This window comes from Salvelinus namaycush, chromosome 31, assembly GCF_016432855.1.
Source record: "Salvelinus namaycush isolate Seneca chromosome 31, SaNama_1.0, whole genome shotgun sequence".
NCBI lineage: Eukaryota > Metazoa > Chordata > Actinopteri > Salmoniformes > Salmonidae > Salvelinus > Salvelinus namaycush.
The window spans coordinates 33,726,692-33,735,682 of record NC_052337.1 but is presented as its reverse complement, the minus strand read 5'-3'; positions in this window follow the sequence as shown (position 1 = coordinate 33,735,682).

The following is an 8,991-nucleotide window of genomic DNA, read 5'->3' as shown; positions in this document are numbered from 1 at the left end:
ATGCTCCAGATACTCAATTAATCTAAAGAAGGCCAGTTTTATTGCTTCTTTAATCAGAACAACAGTTTTCAGCTGTGCTAACATAATTCCAAAAGGGTTTTCTAATGATCAATTAGCCTTTTAAAATGATAAACTTGGATTAGCTAACACAACATGCCATTTGTTTCTGATAATGGGCCTCTGTACGCTTATGTAGATATTCCATTAAAAACCAGCCGTTTCCAGCTAGAATAGTCATTTACAACATTAACAATGTCTACACTGTATTTCTGATCAATTTGATGTTATTTTAATGGTCAAAAAAAATATATATATATTTCAAAAACAAGGACATTTCTAAGTGACCCCAAACTTTTGAACAGTAGTGTACATTTTTATTTTTTGGGGTATTTTACCCCCTTTTTCAATTTTGTTTCATCGCTGCAATTTCCCAATGGGCTCAGGAGGCGAAGGTCGAGTCCTTTGAAACAGGACCCGCCAAACTGCGCTTCTTAACACCGACCTGCTTAACCCAGAAGCCAGCCGCACCAATGTGTCGGAGGAAACATCAATGACCCTGGTTGGCATTGGCTAATAATAAGTTAATTATCTGAGAGAGCCTGGTGAGTGAGAGGTAATTGAAGCAGGCTGCTGGGAGAAGGGAATTATAATGATTATATTCAGCCCAAGGGCACATTTTTTTCACATTTTGTTATGTTACAGCCTTATTCTAAAATGGATTAAATAAATACAATTCCTCAGCAATCTACACACTATACCCCATAATGAGGAAGTGAAAACAGGTTTTGAGAAATGTTTGTACATTTATTAAAAATAAAAAAACAGAAATAGCTTATTTACATAAGTATTCAGACGCTTTGCTATGAGTCTCGAAATTGAGCTCAGGTGCATCCTGTTTTCATTGATCATCCTTTGAGCAATTGATGTGACATCGTTTGGAAAGCCACACACCTGTCTATTTAAGGTCCCACAGTTGGCAGTGCGTGTCAGAGCAAAAACCAAGCCACGAGGTCGAAGGAATTGATTGTAAAGCTCAGAGACAGGATTTTTTTGAGGCACAGATATGGGGAAGGGTGCCAAAACATTTCTGCATCGTTGAAGGTCCCCAAGAACACAGTGGCCTCCATCCTTCTTAAATTGAACAAGTTTGGAACCACCAAGAAAGAGAAACAAGATTCTCTGGTCCGATGAAACCAAGATTGAACTCTTTGGCCTGAACGCCAAGCGTCACATCTGGAGGAAATCGGGCACCATTCCTACGGTGAAGCATGGCGGTGGCAGCATCATGCTGTGGGGATGTTTTTCAGCAGAAGGGACTGGAAGACTAGTCAGGATTGAGGGAAAGATGAACGGAGCAATGTACAGAGATCCTGCTCCAGAGCGCTCAGGACCTTAGACTGGGGCGAAGGTTAACCTTCCAACAGGACAATGACCAGAAGCACATAGCCAAGACAACGCAGGAGTGGCTTCGGGACAAGTCTCTGAATGTCCTTGAGTGGCCCAGCCAGAGCCCAGACTTGAACCCAATCAAGCATCTCTGGAGAGACCTGAAAATAGCTGTGCAGCAACGCTCCCCATCCAACCTGACAGAGTTTTAGAGGATCTGCAGAGAAGAATGTGAGAAACTCCCCAAATACAGGTGTGCCAAGCTTGTAGCGTCATACCCAAGAAGTCTCGAGGCAGTAATCGCTGCCTAAGGTGCTTCAACCAAGTACTGAGTAAAGGGTCTGAATACTTATGTAAATGTTATATTTTCGGGATTTATATTTCTAAAACCCTACTTTTGCTTTGTCATTATGGGGCATTGTATGTAGATTTATGAGGGGGGGAAAACAGATCAGGGCTTTACATAAGGACAATTCAGAGTATGCTATTCTGTTCTTCTGAAATAGATTCTTCTGAGCTACATTTTCTTCATATCATGTTTCTTTAGACCTGTCTCAAATAAATAATGGATTTATTTGGATTTAAATGGATTTATCAGACTTTTTAGACTGTAGATGTTCCAAAGGTCTGCATCAGTGGCTTGTAGGCTATGCGTGGAAGCTAGGAGATGCTAAATGTGTTTATGTTAATTAATGGTCAATTACCGTGAGACCGGCAGTTATTTGCTTGACAATCACTGGCTGACAATTTCATGACCGCCACAACCCTAGGCATGGTACAGTTTACTTTTTTGTCCTTTTTGTCCTCCATCCACTTTCATGGGATTTCCTCAACCTTCCAAAGGACCCATTGTGACATGACTTCCAACATTCTATTCTATTAGCTGTAAACAATGTTTTACATAAATCAGCTACAATTACCACTTTCCCAACAAGTTAGACAAAAAGTATGACATCTTGGTGCCTCCTTTGCCCTGGGCTAACGGAGATTTTAGCCCAGGGCTATGCGAGTGTTTACACTTGCACATTCGAAAGTGGGCTAGCACCAACCTTAGCCCAGGGCGAGCTGACTCTGCTCCAGAGCAGGATTAGCACTGAATTTCTGGCCCCAGAACACGGTGCCAAAATAGCCAATGAGAAACGGGTCAAGAACAACAACTAGAATGTTCTCTGTCCAATCACAAAAGCTGCACTGCCGCTTATTTTGATGAGTGAAGTCACACTTTCATCCTTCCATCTGAGGACAAAAAACATACTTTCATCTGTGCAAAAACAAAAATGATTGCTATGCAGGCTGGATAAAGTCTTCTCACTTAGCCAACTAAAGGTACAAACTATACAGCTTGAAGGGCAGAATAGTCTCCATTTTCATCTGTTTTCATAGCTTTTCTATTGACATTTTAATTGGATATATGCATAATAATATTGATGCATTATTTGCCTGGATCAGAAAAGTTGTTTGTGCACAGCATTCTCTGTACAGGGGCAAGATAGAATTTGAAAGTGGAACATTGTTTCAAAGGGCAGACAGGCAGACAGTAAAGTTTGTACAACCAATCACTGTTGAAAATCAAATGCTCGGCTAGAAGCAAGATTAAATCATGTGTTAATACATGTAAATACGGTATTTATGTTTTCATTTGTAATATATTTGCAAAAATGTCTAAACACCTGTTTTCACTTTGTCATTATGGGGTGTTGTGTGTACATTGATGAGGGAAAAATGTAATTGAATCAATTCTGGAATAAGGCTGTAACTTAACAAAATGTGGAAAAGGTGACGGGGTCTGAATACTTTCCGAATACACTATAAATAAGCATCTCTAAAACAGTGTACAAGAATACTTTTCAAAAGACACTCCATTGAATGAACTATGCAGGATTTCCTTGAATGAAGCACTATCCTCCCCGTTGATGGTTATGAAGGGCTTTTAAAGCCTCCGAGAGAGACCACAATGTTTTGTATTTCTGTAAAAAATCAGTTATCAGCATAGTCGCAGTGAGACAAAGCAACCCATGCAGAGATAAACATCCTGATGAGTGTGTTGGGTTTTCATGTAGCAACTCTGTGCTCATCTGAGAACCTGCAGCTGTGAGTCATTAAAATCAAACGGGGGCTTATAAGTAGCAGGCTTAATTTGGCTGGCTTTTTTCTTTATGTCTTGGTTTGAAAAAGAAACAGATGAAAGGAAACGGTCAGGTCTGTCATTTCCCTAATGATGTGATGAGAGCAGGAGGGAGTGAAAAGGAACTTCGGGGTCTCTAAAGACATGCACTACTGCAGGGATGTAACTTAATTCAAAGACTAACCCAATGTCATTACTTTGTGAAATGTATGCATGCTGTGTATAGACGTGACAGCTTCCCAATATGTTTCCATTTGTTATATACACTAAGTGTACAAAACATTAGGAACACCATCATAATATTGAGTTGCACCCTCTTTTTGCCCTCAAAACAACCTCAATTCGTCTGGGCATGGACTCTACCAGGTTTCAAAGCAATCCACAGGGATTCTGGCCAATGTTGACTCCAATGCTTCCCACAGTTGTGTCAAGTCGGCTGGATGTTCTCTGTGTGGTGGACTTTTCTTGATACGCGGGAAACTGTTGAGCGTGAAAAACCCAGCAATGTTGTCGTTCTTGACACAAACCGTTCTTGACCCAAACCGGTGCTCCTGGCACCCATTCAAAGGCATTTAAATATTTTGTCTTGCACATCCACCCTCTGAATGGCACACACACACAATCCATGTCTCAATTGTCTCAAGGCTTAAAAATAATTATTTAACCTGTCTCCTCGCCTTCGTCTACACTGCTTGAAGTGGATTTAACAGGTGAATAATAAGGGCTGGCATTTCCAAAATAATAAACCCCCTCTCTATCTCTGGTTGATAAAATCTGTCATTTTAGTCGATAGGTATATTTGCTCCAGATCTCGATAAGCATACAGTAGCTGTCAAATGCAATACGCTTTGATTGGTTATGAGACAATGACCTGCCACTGGCATTAAACAAAGCATGTGTGTCCATGTATGCTGATGATTCAACCATTTACGCATCAGCAACCACAGCTAATGAAGTCACTAAAACCCCTAACAAAGAGTTGCAGTCTGTTTTGGAATGGGTGGCCAGTATGGTTGTCACGCCCTGACCTTAGTTATCTTTGTTTTCTTTATTATTTTGGTTAGGTCAGGGTGTGACGAGGGTGGTATGTGTGTTTTTGTCTTGTCTATGGTTTTGGGTATGTCTAGGTGTGTGTGTGTAGTCTAGGCATTATGTAGGTCTATGGTGGCCTAGATTGGTTCCCAATCAGAGGCAGCTGTTTATCGTTGTCTCTGATTGGGGATCCTATTTAGGTTGCCATTTTCCAGTTTGGTTGGTGGGTGATTGTCGATGTGATGTTGCATGTTTGCACTCAGTGTTATAGCGGTCACGGTCATTTTGTATTGTTTGTTAAGTGTTCTTCATTATTAAAAGGAAGAATGTATTCTAATCACTACGACGTTCGTGACAATGGTCTTGAACATCTCTATAAGTAAGAGCATTGTATTTGGTACAAATCATTCCTTATGTGCTAGACTGGTCCTGAACATCTCTAAAACTAAGAGCATTGTATTTGGTATAAATCATTCCCTAAGTTCTAGACCTCAGTTGAATCTGGTAATGAATGGTGTGGCTGAACAAGTTGAGGAGAGTAAATTACTTGGCGTTACCTTAGATTGTAAAATGTCATGGTCAAAACATATAGATTCAACGGCTGCAAAGATGGGGAGAGGTCTAGCTGTAATAGAGGCTCTTCTTTTTTTGACACCACACTCCAAAAAGCAAGTTCTGCAGGCTCTATTTTTGTCTAATCTTGATTATTGTCCAGTCGTGTGGTCCAGTGCTGCAAGGAAAGACCTAGTTAAGCTGCAGCTGGCCCAGAACAGAGCGGCACATTTTGTTCTTAATTGTAATCAGAGGGCTGATATAAATACTATGCATGCTAGTCTCTCTTGGTTAAGAGTTGAGGAGAGACTGACTGTATCACTTTTTATGAGAAACATTATTGTGTTGAAAATCCCAAATTGTTTGCATAGTCAACTTACACACAGCTCTGACACACACACTTCTCCCACCGGACATGCCAACAGGGGTCTTTTCATAGTCCTCAAATCCAGAACAAATTCAAGAAAACGTACCGTATTATATAGAGCCCTTATTGCATGGAACTTCCTTCCATCTCATATTACTCAAATAAACAGCAAACATGGTTTCAAAAAACAGATAAAGCAACACCTCACGGCACAACGCCGCTCCCCTATTTGACCTAGAAAGTTTGTGTGTATGCATTGATATGTAGGCTACGTGTGCCTTTTTAAAAATATATGTAGTTCTGTCCTTGAGCTGTTCTTGTCTAATGATGTTCTGTATTAAGTCATTCTGTATTATGGTTCATGTTTTGTGTGGACCCCTGGAAGAGTAGCTGCTGCTTTTGCAACAGCTAATGGGGATCCTAATTAAATACCAAAAATACATCAGGACCCATTTACCCAGAGCAACAAAATAGTGTCTGAAAACAACTTGTGAATTAAACAGACTTGATGTTGTTACTAGACCACCAGTTAAAATAATATAGCTAGAATTCAATCAAAAGCACAGTATTGGAATTATTTTTACCAGGTAAGTTGACTGAGAACACATTTTCATTTACTGCAACGACCTGGGGAATAGTTACAGGAATGAGCCAATTGTAAGCTGTGGATGATTAGGTGACCATGATGATATGTTGGCCAGATTGGGAATTTAGCCAGGACACCAGGGTTAACAGCCCTACAATAAAGTGCCATGGGATCTTTAGTGACCACAGAGAGTCAGGACACCCATTTAAAGTCCCATCCAAAAGACAGCATCTTACACGGGGAAATGTCCCCCATCACTGCCCTGGGGCATTGGGATATTTCTTTAGACCGGAGGAAAGGGTGCTTCCTACTGGTCCTCCAACACCACTTCCAGCAGCATCTGGTCTCCTTTCTAGGGACCAACCAGGACCAAACCTGCTTAGCTTCAGAAGCAAGACAGCAGTGTGATGCAAGGTGGTATGCTGCTGGCCACACACAAATTTGATTGAATACAAAATCCTGGTTTGTCGGATTGATAAAGGCAAATCTTTCACTTGCATACATAGAATGCGATTTCTATCAGATTGGCTACTTGAGAAGAGCACAGGACTTTGAACTTTGAACAAATCACATACTGTATATCAGAATGGAGCCTGAAATAGTGTCCAGTGATGCATTCTGATTATGGTAAGGTTTACAGAGTTTGTCCTGGGCTTTGCAAAACGAGTGGTGATTCTGGTCCATTTCTGTAGAGATCTGAGGCACACTCAGATGCATAAACAGTCGAGCACAACCCCACCGAGGTTGTTTTTAGGCCTACAATGTTAACAAACTCCTCACTGGGCCAGTAACCGAAAGGTTGCTGGTTCAAATCCCAGATCAAAAAACATGAAACATTTACCAATGTGCCCTTGAGCAAGGCACTTAACCCTAGTAGCTCCTGTAAATCACTCTGGATAAGAGCGTCTGCTAAATTACTAAAATGTACTTATTAAATTGGTTAAGAGAAACTGGAACATCATTTTTGGGTCAGTGGCAAGTAGCCTAGTGCATAAAAGTGATGGGCCAGTAACTGGAAGGTTGCTGGTTTGAATCCCCGAGCCAACTACATGAAAAATCTGTCGATTGATAAATGTCTGCTAAATAGCTAACATGTAGATGTACAGTTGAAGTTGGAAGTTTACATACACTTAGGTTGGAGTCATTAAAACTCGTTTTTCAACCACTCCACACATTTCTTATTAACAAACTATCGTTTTGGCAAGTGGGTTAGGACATCTACTTTGTGCATGACAAGTCATTTTTCCAACAATTGTTTACAGACAGATTATTTCACTTATAATTCCCTATATCACAATTGCAGTGGGTCAGAAGTTTACATACACTAAGTTGACTGTGCCTTTAAACAGCTTGGAACAGTCCAGAAAATTATGTCATGGCTTTAGAAGCTTCTGATAGGCTAATTGACATAATTTGAGTCAATTGGAGGTGTTCCTGTGGATGAATTTCGACGCCTACCTTCAAACTCAGTGCCTCTTTGCTTGACATCATGGAAAAATCAAAGGAAATCAGGCAAGACCTCAAAAAAAGAATTGTAGACCTCCACAAGTCTGGTTCATCCTTGAGAGGGATTTCCAATGCCTGAAGGTACCACGTTCATCTGTACAAACAATAGTATGCAAGTATAAACACCATGGGACCACGCAGCCGTCATACCACTCATGAAGGAGAAGCGTTTTGTCTCCTAGAGATGAACGTACTTTGGTGCGAAAAGTGCAAATCAATCCCAGAACAACAGCAAAGGACCTTGTGAAGATGCTGGAGGAAACAGGTACCAAAGTAACTATACCCACAGTAAAACGAGTCCTATATCGACATAACCTGAAAGGCTGCTCAGTAAGGAAGAAGCCACTGCTCCAAAGCCGCCATAAAAAAGCCAGACTATGGTTTGCCACTGCACATGGGGACAAAGATTGTACTTTTTGGAGAAATGTCCTTTGGTCTGATGAAACAAAAATAGAACTGTTTGGCCATCGTTATGTTTGGAGGAAAAAGGGGGAGACTTGCAAGCCAAAGAACACCATCCCAACCGTGAAGCACGGGGGTGGTAGCATCATGTTGTGGGGATGCTTTGCTGCAGGAGGGACTGGTGCACTTCACAAAATAGATGGCATTATGAGGGAGGAAAATTATGTGGATATATTGAAGCAACATCTCAAGACATCAGTCAGGAAGTTAAAGCTTGGTCGCAAATGGGTCTTCCAAATGGACAATGACCCCAAGCATACTTCCAAAGTTGTGGCAAAATGGCTTAAGGACAACAAAGTCAAGGTATTGGAGTGGCCATCACAAAGCCCTGACCTCAATCCTATAGACAATTTGTGGGCAGAACTGAAAAAGCACGTGCGAGCAAGGAGGCCTACAAACCTGACTACATTACACCAGCTCTGTCAGGAGGAATGGGCCAAAATTCACCCAACTTATTGTAGGAAGCTTGTGGAAGGCTGCCGAAACGTTTGACGCAAGTTAAACAATTTAAAAGGCAATGCTACCAAATACTAATTGAGTGTATGTTAACTTCTGACCCACTGGGAATGTGATGAAAGAAATAAAAGCTGAAATAAATCATTCTCTCTACTATTATTCTGACATTTCACATTCATAAAATAAAGTGGTGATCCTAACTGACCTTAGACAGGGAATTTTTACTATGATTAAATTTCAGGAATTGTGAAAAACTCAGTTTAAATGTATTTGGCTAAGCTGTATGTAAACTTCTGACTTCAACTGTAAACTCCTCCTGTAAGCTGATAAGCATATCACTGCACCTGCTAAACTGTGTACGTGACCAATAACATTGGCCAGCTTTAGGAAGAGTGTTGGTGGTTCCAAACTTCTTCCATTTATGAATGATGGAGGCCACTGTGTTCTTGGGGACCTTCAATGCTGCAGAAATGTTTTGGTACCGATCCCCAGATCTGTGCCTTGACACAATCCTGTCTC